The sequence below is a fragment of the Pholcus phalangioides genome, unplaced genomic scaffold (assembly GCF_987345545.1).
Source record: "Pholcus phalangioides strain wild (caught in Gottingen) unplaced genomic scaffold, Ppha-v1.0 ptg000011l_1, whole genome shotgun sequence".
NCBI lineage: Eukaryota > Metazoa > Arthropoda > Arachnida > Araneae > Pholcidae > Pholcus > Pholcus phalangioides.
In genome coordinates this window covers 46,819,137-46,834,772 of record NW_028301604.1, presented here as the reverse complement: position 1 = coordinate 46,834,772, position 15,636 = coordinate 46,819,137, and positions in this window count along the sequence as shown.

Here is a 15,636-nt window from a genome sequence, read left to right as displayed (position 1 = left end):
GGGCAGGTGAAATGTCCGGGGATAAATTTTCAATTCACTCGATCACTCATGTATTCATTCACTTGGTCACTCATGCGATCAGGGGAAGCAAAATGTCACGAGTAAATGTCCAACTCACTTGATCACTCATGTGGTCACTCACTTGGTCACTTGTACCATCATTCATATGTTCACTCAGAGAGTCACGCGTACGATAAGGGCTGGCGAAATATCAGAGATAAATTTCCGATTTACTTGATTACTTACTGAGTCACTCATATGGTCACTCACTGGGTCACTGATATGGTCAGGGCAGGCGAAAGGTCAGGGCGAAATTTCCGGGGGCTAAATGTACTGGGGACGAAACGTGCCAGGGGCGAGATGTCGGGGACGAAATGTCGGAGGCGAAATATCGGGGGCAAAGTTTCAATATATTTGTCAACATCATTGACCCCCCTTCTTTCTACCGCCACAGAAGTAAAGGCGTCAAGGTGGCGCTGACAGTAACGCGGAAATCAATTCAAGATGCTCGGCCTCTTCAAATTTGAAACATCACTCATAATTTCTTAGGGTGTGAACATAGTGCGTCCGTATTTCATGAGCAGAGATACGGCCCCCCCCCCCCCCAGCATCAAAGGTGGAATCGACTGATCTAATGCATGTATGTATATATGAATTGACATCATCATCGTACCCGAATTTCACCTTTTTTTAACTTGAAATTCTGGTGTGTAACCAATCGGAGACGACGCGAGTTTCCAGGATCTGAAATACGGACACAGTATGTTCACACCCTTACGTTCAAAGTTGGTGAATCTAGACTTGTAGAAGAAACTGTCTTTACCCGTTCTATCCTTTGAACTGATTTTTGATACTATCAAAGCCATTTGTTAGTCTCATGTTGCTAGCCAGATGTGATGTTGTGAAGGTATTTAGTAATTAGTAGGAATTTATAGAAAATAACTGCTTAGCTTTTTTAAGAATTTCTGGTTTTTCAATGCAAATGTGTCTGAATCTGTATGTTCGAAATGTACAGCTGCAAAATATAAATCTGATCTTTTTGAAACTTTTTTTTTAAGCCTATAACACACGAAAAACAGATCAGCTCCGAAATAATGCAGAAACTACAGAATTAACATGTGCTACGAAAATAAAGTTACGAGCAGAGGGAAAATATGACACTAAAATCATGTTGAAAGATTTGATCTACTCACATAAATGAGCATCAAAATATAGAAACTGTTATCACTGAAGTTTGAAACAAGTAACACACCAGTGGATTTTCTGTATGAGTTTTGTCGATATTTATTGAAGTCATCCAGAAATCAGTATAACACCATTAAAAGAGTACACATAAAGACTTATATCCTCATTAACACAATTTTACAAACAGCAAAGAAAACAAAATTGTCATTGAACTTCAGTCATGCAACCCCTGGAAAAAAGTTAACAGGGCCGTTATGGCTCCAAGTTTTTACTTTTTACCTACAGGAACGAAATATCTTAGCTCCGGGCAGATAGAAGAAATACTTATTCGAGTTCTCCCTCCTTTCTCTTCCTAGTATCAAGAAACTTCATTAGCATTCGTATAAATGATTTGTTATTTTTTTATTTCTTTTTTCCGTGTAAAAAATTTTTGTGATAGACATGCATGAAAAGGATATTCTAGTACCAGCTGTTAGCCATCAAGTGGTTTTTTTGACTAAAATAACTAAAATTTAATGTGGCTAAACGTTAACTTGTTCAGTGTTAATGACGTAATATTACGTCGGAAGAAACACAAACACCATTTTGAGAATTTTTTGCCAAAGAGTAGATAAAAAAACGCGTTTTTTTTTCACTCGAAATCTTCTTTTCCTTTTTTTCTATGCGTGTCTTAGCTTGAGCGGTCGTACATTAGAATAATTTCGTAGAGAGGGGATTTAAAACTGACTAGTGCGTTATCAAATTTGAAATGATGCATATGCAAAGGCGTGACGTTATTGGAAGGGATCAAAAATATTGTGGGATGGGGAGGGGATACGCTAATCCTAATATTTTTATGTGTTGTCTAGATCAGTGGTTCTCAACCTTTGGAAGTCCGCGGCCCGGTTTCATTTTGTTTTGCAAGTGGAACGCCCGGTCAAACACATGATTAACGGAACCTGAATGGGGGGGGGGGGAGGAAACGGCAGATCAGTCACGACCCGGTATGAATGATGTCGCGGCCCGGCGGTTGAGAAACACTGGTCTAGATTGTGGCAAATATGGAGTGAGCTCATAGACCAGATACAAGTATACGCGTACGATAATCCGGCATTATATAGTTCGCTAGCAGTTTATTTGACATCATATATTATCTGTTCATTATATAATACCCAATAGCTCTTTTTTCGATAAGGTATTACGCTTGAGAATTAATTTCTATTTTTTTTATTTGATATACCAAATGCTGGTGACGCCCCTAAGAGCCGCGTCGCTCACACCACATTCAAGCGAATGTAACCAATAAGCTTATAGGTTGCTTTTTTAAAGTTTTGTGAAAGATCTTGTATCAAAAATTTATAGTGTAATTCCAGTTTTAGAACTGGGGTGCTTATCTTTTAATATTTCATGCAAAAATTCAATTTATAAATCCCTTCCAGATATTCTCGGCATGGTGCTGTAAAATACGGTAGTTATTCACAAATTCATAGCACCCTCGACTCCTATGTCAGTTATACCCAGGATCGCAATCAGATGCTTAGTCAGCCGGGGCAAGCATGCGTTTTGGTTCCCCTTGTGTTGAGGAAGAGGTTAGGCGAAATTTGTGCCCCCCCCCCTCTGGTCCGGTGCATCAGACCCTCTGGCTTTCCCTTAGTTGCGGCCTTGGTTAGAACTGCAAAGGTATATAAATAATCCCTTTTATACAAGGAGTTCTGTTAATGGACCGAAAAAACTAATAGGGTTGTTAGTAGACATCAAAAGGAACAAAATTTGCAATGGAACCAGCGCCGTTTAAGAGCATCATGGGGCCCCCGGGCCAAGTGATCTTTCTGAGGCCCTACCAGGCAAATTCTCGGAATTTTCAACCAGATTTCATTTTTGTGAGGCCCCTTTTCTCTTGGGCCTCAAGAAACATGGTGTTGCAAACCACGTTGAAAAGGTGGTTGAAAAACAGATCATGCATGTTTCAACGTCACGCTGGAACGACAAAACATATAATGATACTACAAAAAGATTTATTTGATTAATTATCACAAGAGGTGTTGGAAGTGGCGGCCGCTGATGTCATTGCACAGTCTACAATGACGTAAAAACAATTCCCGGACGCGCTTGAAGTTACCAGGTATGCTTTTGATGTCTGCCGCAGCGATTACAATCCGCGCTATGAGATCCAACGGTGTGTGTACAGGCGTCGCATAAACGACTTCGCTGACGCTGCTTACGTCAGATATGGTGAGCGAACGCATTCAGCGATCAACTGGCATTCACCTTTCGTCTCCTCTGGACTCAGAGCCTGCATGCGTTTTTCGCGATTTTCACCCTATCAACGTGGTTTGCGACACCATGTTCCATTGCAATTTTTGTTCCTCTTGATGCCCACTAACAACCCTCTGAGTTTGTCGGTCCATTGACAGAACACTCTGTATATCCGGAATCGTAATAAATATATTAAATTATACTGACCTTTTGTTTTAATTTTAAAACCTCTCGTTTAAAAGGGGGATAAAACCACGACGCTTGTTTTAGAACTAGGAACAAATGAGAACAAATACTCGTTCTTTAGCCGAAAATCACTACATACTGTAATGACGAATATCACCTCATATACGTATCTCCCTCCATCTTCATTTAATAAACCGTCTCGAAAAACTGTTCTGAAACCAAGAATATATTTGAAAAAAAAAATCTAACTAGAATAATCTCTTTCCCTCTCTTTCCTTGATATATCGCGAATCTTCCAATTTTGGTGAATTTTTGCTAGGGGGAAAAATGCGTTTCACTGTAAGAAAGAGAAAATAAAGAATCATTCTCTCTCTGCAGGTTAAGAAAGTTGTGCATTTGATCGGGTCCAACATGATAAACTCGTGAAGCGTTTTTACATGTGATTGGGATCGGGGTAAACTTGTTGAATTGGATAGAATCATGTTTGAGAGATGCACAACGAGTCATGGTAAAAGGGGAGTTTTCTGATTGGAAGGTGTCACAAGTGGAGTCCCTCAAGGAAGTATCAGCGGTACAACTCTTTTTTCACATTTTATCGATAAGCTCAATTAGGGTATCGATGGGATTGTTAGTAAATTCACAGATGATGTGAAAATAATGGGGAGAATCGGGAATCAAAGCAATAGGAGTTGCTGTAGACCACCTTGAAAAGGATTGCAGCATGGGATAATGAATGGAGCATAATTTTTAACGATGGCAATTTCAAGTTCACTCATTTTGGTTCGCACAACCCCCGTTTCACTTACGAGTTGATTGGTGTTATTATATATATCGCCCCCCCCCCCATTCTTCCGCTTTTTCGAGGCTTATAAAAAAGGGTCCCAGGGTGACGTGTTCAAAAAATTAAAAAAAAATTACCACTGATTGTATTTCATTTAAAAATGCACAAATTATATAAAAAAAACCGGCGAAATTAGTGTGGGTCACTCAAAAAAAATTGTAAATTAATACATATTTGGAACGCCAATAGAGGCCAAGCATGAATTTAAAAATCCCGTAACCCTTAGAATGACTTCATTCACATGATCAAGTATAGCACAGACAAAAAAAGAGGGAAGAAAGAGAGTTAAATAGTTTCTAGAAGAGAGCACCTGTGGAGGGGAGGAAGAAAAAGAATGTGAAAAGAAGTTTTTTTATAGATACCGCAAGAAAAGTGTGAGTGGCGATAAGTAGCCAGCTGTTATTTTAATAATTTTTTGTGGCTTTAATTGCATTCCGCCGCTGATTTTTTTTGTTTTTATGTGTTTCTAGGTGAGATGCATGTGCTTAATTATTTTCATAATTTTAAAGGATGACACCTTGGGACTTTTTTCTTGTAAGATTGCCCTGGCTTGGATTATGGATACGCTTTTTTTCAACGTTGGGGAAAGGAATTTGTATTTTACTCATGTTGGCGTAACGGCCGAGAGCGTGAAGATGCCAAGGACATCATATTTGTCAGATACTGAAATGGCAAAATACTTGCTTTCGGAGAAACCGGGACTTCTAGTCACGGAATTGCGAGAAGAATAAAAAGAATTGAAGATAGATTCTGAAGAAGAATTATTGTTTACAAAGTTTCATGAATGAGCTCGAGAATTACGGACTGAATGAACGTCAGAACGCTGCCGCTGGACTTATCGTGCCGAGATCTCTTCCAGGCCTGCTCGTGGCGAAATAGAGAATTATGGACTGAAAGCTTGCACAGGAAGGCCTCTCCTCTTCCTCTAAATATTTGTCTTAAAAAACGATTATTCACAAATCTGGAGTTAAATCTCATATGGGGAGTAATACATTCATAAGTAATACAACTTGCCTTGTAAGTCGAAGTGCGAAAAGTATGTTAAAAAATTCAAATGTCCGGTATGTTAAAATGACCTGAGTACTTCTCCTTATGAAACATCACGGGCAAAAGCGTGTTGAATTATCCAAACAGCGTGGATATTTTGATGCCTAGTGGGATGATGGCGTTTTCTCTAATGAGAAGAAATTCAATTTAGGTGAACTCGATTATTTTAAACACTACTGACATGAATTATGCCATGACAGAGGTATATTTTGGGAATGCGAATTTAAAGGTATATCAGCGATAGTTTGTGGAGGTTTGCATCCCAAGGGAAAACTTCCAATAGAGCTCATAAGCTGTCAAAATCAACACATTGATATAGACATTTTTCTGGATATTACGCCGAGGTGAACTCGGATAATCTTCTGGTCTCCGCCAGGAGACTGCAAACAAGGAAAGCGCGCTAACACAGGCACCACTGGAGACACGGCATAGTCTTCCTTTTTTATGCACTGTTGTCATTGAAGTAGAGACATTAGTGGCCTCCCCTTATCTTCAGAAATCGCCCCCATGTTGGGATGGTAGAGATTACGACAGCTTTTTCTTAGTCCAACTTATCAAGGAATCGGATATTTTTCTGGATATTTAGCCGAAGTGAACTCGAAAAGAAAAGTCATGTGGTCTCCGCCAGAATTTGAACCTAGGTCCTCTTGCAAACCGGGCAAGCGCGTTACCATATACACCACTGGACCTGGAATTTGACAAGCATGTTGCTGCTCACTTTGATTCGAATAATCCACGTTTCACTTATGAGTTGAGGTGTAATTATAGTGCACGCGTATTTCCGAATCAGGTAGTGGGCGTGGTTTACTCGCGCGGGAAGGGTGCCAGTGTTCCTAACCAATTCATGAATTATAACTCGTTTATTAAAAAAAATGTTATTTATGATGAAATGTAAACGAGAGAGAAAAAAAAACTCGAGAAAAAAATTTGCAAATGATTTTGATGCTGTCAAAACTTTCTTTCGACATATCGAACATACTCGGATTTTCAACAGAACTTTGTTTTATTATTTTGATGGCATTTTTTTTTCAATATTTTTGGCATTTTTTTAGTCATTTTTCAAGATTTTTTTAGAGCAACAACATCCGGGGTTTGGTGATAACATAGTAAACTATTTTCGTCACGAACAATAAATAAATGTAAGTAGTTTTTCGCTGTTGAACGGGAATAGCTCAAATAATGATCACAAATTTGATTCAACACCTTTTAAATTATTAATTTTAATTTGATAATTTATTTTACCTTGTCGGGGGCCCATGGACCATCTGTTAGTCACTCCTCCATAAAGTATGAAGGAGGGAGAGAGAGAGATCTCGAATATATTGATTATATTATTTTTCCCATCTACTGTGGGATCAGTAAACTTGCCCCGGGAAGAGGTTCAGTTAAATAAATAATAATGAAGTTATTATAAACACTTTTTTTATTCGTTAAATAATATTTATAATTAATAATCAATCTGTTAGATTGATTTGGAGGATTAAAAATCCCTTCAGATCACAAAATGGATGCATGTCAACCGTAGGGTTGGGGTTTGATATTATTTACCTTTGGCGGCGTTTCACCGCCTTTGGAAAAATTAAATATAGGCCCTGGTATAAATATTTTATAACTATTAAAAATATTTTGTTCTCTTTAACTAAACAAAAAAAAACCATATGTGGTGAAAATCGTCAAATTTTCTAACTACAAACTGATATGTTGAACGATTCTCTTAATATTTTCAAATTTACCAAATTACAAATTTTAAATTTACCAGAGTACCAAGTTTGAGTTTTCAAAAGAAGATTGCCAAATATCATTTTATTTTTAATCAATAAATCAGTATTTCTATCGCTCACAATCTAGTTCAAATACGCACGGAATCTTTAACTGAAAAGAAAATTTCTTTCCGGGAAATTTTCTGCTTTTCATAGCTGGTTTGCGTAAATCGCCGACAAGCTATGTAAATGAACGGAGCGTATCCTTATTCCGATTGGCCCTATCGCTACCAATTGCCGGAATCGGAAACATCAAAAAAAATTTCCCGTTAGTGTCAGCCCGTTCGGGTTTGAGACCGTTCTCGTAAGTACGTAAGCGAATACCGTTCGCAGGTGTCCATTGCGTTGTGTTAAAAAAAATATAACCCAGGCAAAGTTTACACAAAGTAGTCATACACGAGATGCTGGAAGTTAATTAGTTTATTTACACTGTAGTTAATTGAATTAATGCAATTTGTATTTCTCATATTACCATTCTTATTTAAAGAAATTAATACAACTTCATTCACAAATACTTAACAAAATCTTCGGTTGGCCACCTCTTGGCCCTGAACATTATATGACCCGTGATTTTCCATTACACCTCAGTTCGCCCCCAAAACAATTAATTACAAGTACCTACACTATATGTCACATATGGGAGAGAGAATATAATCCTCCATGCATCACTCACCAAGTTGCAGAGAGACCCTTCTCCAGTCTTTAGTCCCTTAGCACTCATCGCAGCCAGGAAACCGATTCCCCTAGATTTCAACTCTCGTCTTCACCAGTCATCTCTTTTTCAGTCTAGTTCGTTACTGCATTTCTCTCTAACTCCAATTCCCCGTATCCAGATTTTCTCATCCCTTTAAGATTTCATTTCGGACGTCCCCCGTCACTTGGAAAACTCCGCCCATTAAATTTTATTTGATATTTTACCCATCATCTCTAAGTTTCTATTCGTTTCTTGAAGGTTTATTCATAAGATTGGCCACTGCCGATCCATCCCTAATTTCTTTGTCCAAGCGACTCTCCCTTCAGGACCCCGAGAACCCCAACGGCCATGGCCTAACCTTTAACCTACATTGAAGCTTTCCATGACTATTACACTCGGCATTTTAGATCCTGTGTTATACTTTAATTGCACCCCCTAAATAAAGGGATTCTACTTTTACTTAAATGGCCGTCATCTATTCTCAATCTTGAAATTTGTCTATTCGGTAGCGAGTCAAAATCGGACGGGACATATGCGGACAACATGGAAATAGGGTCAAAATCGGACAAATTTTGCCGCGCCCTCGATGTTGGCGCTGTATCTCCCATTTGTTTCTCCAACCTGTTAAATGGCGACAAAATGGATACAACAAGAAGCCGGGTCAAAATCGGACAAATTTTGCCGAGCCGGCGATGTTGGCGGTTTATCCCTAATTTTTCCACCAAGCTGCTAAGTGGCGATTTTCTCTTTGATGGACATTATAAAGACGTGCAGAGAAACTTTTGATGAAATTTAAACAATCAAAGACGTTAGTCGTCTACCAGTCGCCAGAACAAGTTAAAAAAAAAGCCGTCCTCTTTGAACCACTGACAAGTGATGGATTGCTACACGTAAAAAAAAAACGCCGACATAACCAACACTATAATAATATATAGCTTCAGTAGAACTATTGTCAATATTATTACCGGGCTCGGCGCGGAGGTGATCATAAGTCCTTATCCCGAGGGATTTCTATCCTAGGAAGGGTCTCTACAACTAATCTCGCCTGAGTATTGTCAGCACAGTGCGTGGACTACGGCATTGTCAAATCAAAGGAAGTTGATTGTTTCATAAGAGGGAAAATTAGTAAAATCATACATAAATTAATGAGCACTTATACGATCATATACATAAACGATATCGATTGATCGTACATACAAGATATATTGTGGGAAAAGAAAAATAACTACATCAACTGAACTAAATTTTATCAATAAAAATCACGGCAACTCACAGATGTCACTCGTGGATAGAAATATAATAATATAGAAAACATGTGAACTAGTTCGACAGAAACATTAAAAAAAGATTTTATTCTAATGAAGTGATCTAAAACTGTGCACACACACACTTATTCCGATTACAGTCAATCCCGTTTTTAACGTTCCCGCTTAGTACGACTTATTTCTGTGGTCTCAACTCAAAGTACAGTGGATCTCGCTTATAACCTTTTTTTCAAAAAACTTGTCACAAAAACATTGTAAGCGGGGAAATGTTTTAAATGGAAAATCTTAGAGCGAATTAGTGAGTTGGAAACACCAGAATAAGTCGTACTAAGCAGGAAAACTATATAAGCAGAATCGACTGTAATTCTCATTAAGATTTCCCATTTAAAGCGGTTCTCGCTTACAACGTTTTCCATGACAGTTTTTTGGAAAACGTTATAAGCGGGATTCACTGTATTATATAATATTTATGCATTTGCATATAATAGGTGGTCTATTAAAAAATCTTTGAGTTGAGCATAATGAATCGAAATGATAGATATCAATTAGATACATGCGATCTTCATGCTTAATTGATTCAGAATTGAAATTATATTAGTCTTATTAAGGATGGGACGAATAGTGATTTGAGCGAATAACCGAATACTCGGCGGCCGAATATGTATTTTCTTAAAATTCAACACAATCATAAATAAAATTGGTGTTTTTAATTGAAAATAAAATTATTTGTAATTTCAAATGATTGACATTGAATTTTAGTTATACAATTTATTATTTAAATAAATATTGAAAGATTTTTTATTGCCAAGATAATGACAATCAAATTTAACGATGATGTGTTGTATTTCAATATTACTTATGGAATCAATTTCCTTTTCAACACTCGTTACCAGTTTTACGTCTTTAATCAAGAAAATGTCTCAGCCATTATTTACTCCCAACTATATAGTAATGTATCATAAAATTTACGACTTATTTTCTTATTTTTCCTCTCTAGATGTTCTTTGTCTCATTCGGGAGCTCAATACGTATCTGGTCTAGGTACAACTTCAGTTAGTGGAACTAATTCATGCTAGCTTCCACCTTATTGAAGAAAAAAATAAGCGTGACCATACGTCCCACGTTTAAATAAACTTACCCGTTTTGTGGTCCAGGATTTTTTATTGTTCTTGATTATGCTTGATAACTTGATCCACATTGCAGCTCTTATTGATGAACAATCATTAGTTACACTTGTCTGAAAATGGGTAAAGAGCACGAATAACTACATTTACTAAGAAATTTATTTCAAATGCTCCAGAGGAATGTGGACCGGAGGAGGAGGCCGGACACCCTTTGCTTATATTCAATCGTTCGAGAAAAATTACTGGGGTCACTGATCGAAAATCTGGGGTGAATGGCACCGAGACTACCTCAAATTACCAAGGACTAAGATCAAGAGTTTCGGAAGTGTTTTGAACCAGTAGGTACTCATCTTTGTTTTAAACAAATAAATTTGCTTTCTGATCGATTCTGCAGGTGTCGGATGCATGCCAAAAATTACCATGGGTGCTCAGAACCCACAGCACCGACTCGGATTATGCGAAAAACGATAGAAAACGACTTTCGAGAGTGGGGGGGGGGGGGCTATATTGATTTAAAGGTAAATATAATAAAAAATGTTAAGAAAATACTACGTTTATATCCTGGTTCACAAAGCTGGAGCCCCATCCGCGTTCTACTTGTGTAGCGGCATTAGAAACATGAGCAGTTAACGGCGATAAGGAACTTACTTCCATTTGATGACATACTGTATAATAATTACATTAGAACAATTATTTTTCTAGTTTCTCTTCTTTGGACCTGCCTATTCAGACATAATTTCCCCTGTTATTAATCCCTTTTATTAATTCAACCCCCTCCCCCTTTGTTATTAATTCAATAACTTAATTCGTTACAGATTAGGACTGCGAAGATCCATGACATCTTTATAAGGGAGACTGACATGGTTTGCAGATATATGAATGCTATATTTTTTGTTTGATGGCACAGTAAATTAACTATAAGATGCTTGCGAAAAATTTTAGCTAATTATTATAGGTACACGGAAGACCCCAGTTCAGGAGAAGACTCCTTCTGTCCCAGTCTAGTTCAAACGGGAACTCTAAGTACATTGTGTGTGCAGCGAATTACATTCAGTAGTGTACGGAAGATTTTCTCATGAGTGCGGGGGGGGGGGGGTAAACTTTTTCTTTGTCGAAGGAGAATGATAGTTAACCTACAAAATAGGGTGGATAGATCTGTTGGTTTTACATGACAGTCTCGGTTTTTGTCCAATTCGGATCCCGCTTATAACGTTTTTGAAAAAAAGTCATAAAGAACTTTGAATAAACTAAAAACGAATTCCCTCAGAGAGAGAGAGAGAAAGTCAGACTGGGGCAGAGACAGGGAATGTCTAATTTCGTTAGAAGTGTTAAAATATCCTCTATAACACTGCTCAAGACAAAAAAAAATCGGTTTACCAAAGAAACTTCAACGGTTTTAGGGTAAAGGTTTTAGGTTTTAGTGGGCTGCTGATTCCAAAACTGGTGTTGGTTTTGACGAAATGACTCTAGTTTTGAGATAGTACATATTCTCAACATTCCAATGCAGTCTTTAATCACTATTTTTTGCGGCAGATTTTTACTTTTGTGTTTTTTCATTTATTTTCGTAACTTATTCTCAATATTATTGCATTCATAGCATCATTAAGGAAGCGTAATTTTCATATTTACGGAATAAATGCGATAAAAGGGAAATTAGCCGATGTAGATGAATATATACGAAAATTTTGATTTTTATAATTTTTCCTCAAAATTTCGAAGATTTACAATGTTAAGCGAAAATAGGTCGTGATTTTGCAGAGCAAAATGCTTTTGAATTCTAACTCGTGAATTAAGAGTTCAGTTGCCTTCCGTTTCTGAGTTCTGTCCGAAAATTATGGATGTTATTGACTATTTATAGAAGGACCAAACTACTATATATCCATTCGCGCACGTTTTGCGCATAAAGTTAATTTTCTCATGAACGCAAAAGTCAGAGCCATTTTTTTCGAAAAGACGGAAAAAAGTTTGACAGCAGCAGAAGAGTTTAAATACATTTATTTTACACGATATTCGACGCGACAAATTAAACTCTGCAGCATATACAGTGGTTTTATGCTGGGCCTATCTGACGCCGTGACAACACTTACATCAACTTTGCACCCAAATTTTGTACTTTGGAAAGCTTCTCCAAGATAATATTTTTTGCAACGTTATGGCATGGTATGAAGTCATTGATAAATAGAATCATACTACTTTCAGTAGTCATCTAAAATACTTCTGTTGTTGGCCATGCGCATGTTAAATATAATGAAATTCTACTACCTACTTTGCAAAGGCAGTAATTCAGTCTTCGTAGTCCCGCTAATAGCAAGAATGCTGACACAGTCAACCTTCGGTTTACGAACGTCTCGGTTTGCGTAAATTCGGTTTACCAACAACAAAAATTGATTCGGTTTACGAACACGCAAGCAGGAAAATATTTGACTCAATTCGAAATGATAATGGAGAAATTGAAGTGTCTACGGCCGCATTTCGATTTTTTCAAATGCATTCCTCCGAATTCGACTCCTTTTATCCAGCTCATAGATCAGCTTGTCATTTCAAATTTTGGGACGGTTATCATCAAAGAAATTTTTGAAACACGTTTTGCAATAACCTCTGATACATATATAATTACTACTACCTGATTTCTAGAAACATCATTTTAATGTCCCACATTGCTCATAGAACTTATTGATGAAGTTTGGCAGCAAGTGACTTATAAAACCATGAATTCGGTTTGGAACGCATTGTAGCCAGATTGCTTTGCAGGCAGAAATTTCGAGAGCTTTGACATTGAGATTAATAGATGAAATTAATCAGACTAGACATGGGTACAGCTCTGCCCATGTATAGCATTTATGCCCGTTTTCTCGTAAAGTCTGGATTTTCTCTGGAAAAAAAGTGTTTTTAGCGTCAGTATGATTATTATAAGTTTCAAGTTATTCACTCGTTATCACACGAATGAATCTATTTTTACATTAATTCCTATGGGCAAATGTGTTTCGGTTTGCCAACCCACCTCAGGAACGAATTAACTTCGTAAACCGAGAGTCGACTGTATTATGTACCTACAACGCCGTTACTACTCACAGAGGGAAGTACTATTAACGAAGGAGATATGGAGAGCCTACTGAAATATTAGCTTCTAATTAAGTACTTTATTACTTCGCTTCAAAATGAAACCTGAAGGAAAAATGTATCGTTAGTTTTGTTCATTTTTGCGAATAAATGCAAAATCTCCGATTTAGAAAATTTTATTTTTGCGAAATTTCGAAATTTTATGCGCAAAATTTACGTATATCACATCATCAGACAGCTGTGAGCATGGATTTTTGATGGTTCTCAAATTCATAAGTTTCTTAAAGATTCGAAATTTTCAGCGTTTTTGACGGATATTAATCAATATCCGTTCAATCCGGTCAATCTTCAGTTTGATCATGTTTCGTATCGGTTGTTGAGAATTTTTTGAATGATTACAAAGCAGAGAACGATGGAGAATTGCAGTAAAATACGATTAATTTGTAATTTGAATTTAAAAATTTTCAAACGTTTGAGAAATAGGCTGTTAATATATGAGCACAAAGGCGCATTTTCTTCTTAGTTACTTGGTCCAATTTCACAGACAATCTGAGTCATTTTAATGACAAGAGAGGCGGTTTCATCAAGATATGAAAGTAATGGAACAGAAGTATCAAGGCAAGCTCGAGCCTCACGTATGATGGCTGATTACTCTACCGAAGCCTCCTATGAAAGACATTCAAAACCCATAACAGAAAATCATGCAAGTGCTTCTCCTTGAATTAATTTAATATCATTTTGTGTTCATTTTAGTGGACAAAATGCAACATTATAGAGCATATCATTACTGCATTGATCTATTCTGATATCCTAAATATATTCCCTTATTTTCATTCCATATATTATACGATATATAAATGTATACACGATATGTATAATGTATATTATACATACATATATTGTTTTACTTTTAGTCTGAACATAAATGTACCACAAATTTCGTGTGACGTGCATTGCTTGCATATTGAAATCTGATAATTGAATGGAGTGTTTTTAAAGATGTGCATTTATTGATTTATAAATACGCATTATTTTATTATCAAGGACGGGCTTAAGCATTTTGTGGCCCTCGAAAACGGAGTTTCCTAATCCCTGAGTAACTATGAACACCCTGGAGCACGCCAGGTTTACATAGGCAGAATGAACATCAAACTACTATTTCATGGTCACAGAGAAAAAAATTATTCGACAATAAATTTAAACGATATTGCCCGCTGCTTCCAGACATTTAAAGGTTGGAGAGCTGTCGGGGAAATTGAACCGATTACCTACCCAGGACCTCAACTTCATACTCTTTCGGCCGGGCAAGTATGCATTATGTATGCCTTGTGTAATTTTTTAAATTTTAAAAGAAGAATTTAGCAACCCATCGTCCGGAGCACTAGATCCACCTCCATCCTTTACTTGACTTGGAGGAAGGGGTTCTGTGAAAACCCTAGGCAAGAGGAATAGGGTTCGATGTCTGAATTTCAAAGGTTTTAGACAAAATTTTAAGCTACAGCGAAACCTCGATAAAACGACTCTGCAGACCAAGAAAAAATGTCGTTGTAGATTATGTAGGGATTATATATCGTTATGTCGAGAGGTAACAGTTTAACATTAGAGTGTAGGCATTTTCAAACAAGGCTTGAAAAAATATCGTTGTAGAGTAATTTACCGTTATATTGAGTATCGTTGTAGCGAGGTTTAAATGCATTCGCTTTGTTGAAAACGAAGTTTTTAAATTAAAATGCAATCAAAGTATTTTCTTTCATCACGTTTTTGCGGCCCCCTAACATTTAACGCCCCGGTTGCGGCCAACCTTCACACTTGTCCAAGTCCGCCCTAAGTATCATCAGTATTGACTTATCTTGCAATTTATGTATTGATTACTTTTCATGATTAAATTGATTTATTCCATTGATTCAAGCTTTCTAGTGATGTAAACTGTGCTCGCAGATTTAAATGCGATTTGTGTGCTGCTTATGCAGTACTACTGAAATTTAGTTTTCACTTTATGTTAAAAGTTAGAGGGTTGAAAAAAAAATAATGCCAGATTCACACACAGAATCAGCACTCAAAATTACCCTGAAATCACTAAAAAGTTTTTGGCAATAAAATTAGTGTTGAGCAGTCTACGTGTCAAAGCACTCGAAATTTCTGCCTGAAAAGCAATCTGGTTATAATGCGTCCCAAACGGAATTCATGGTTCTGTAAGTCTAGAGCCGCCCTTAGAGGTGTGCGGCAGGTGCGGTTGCAC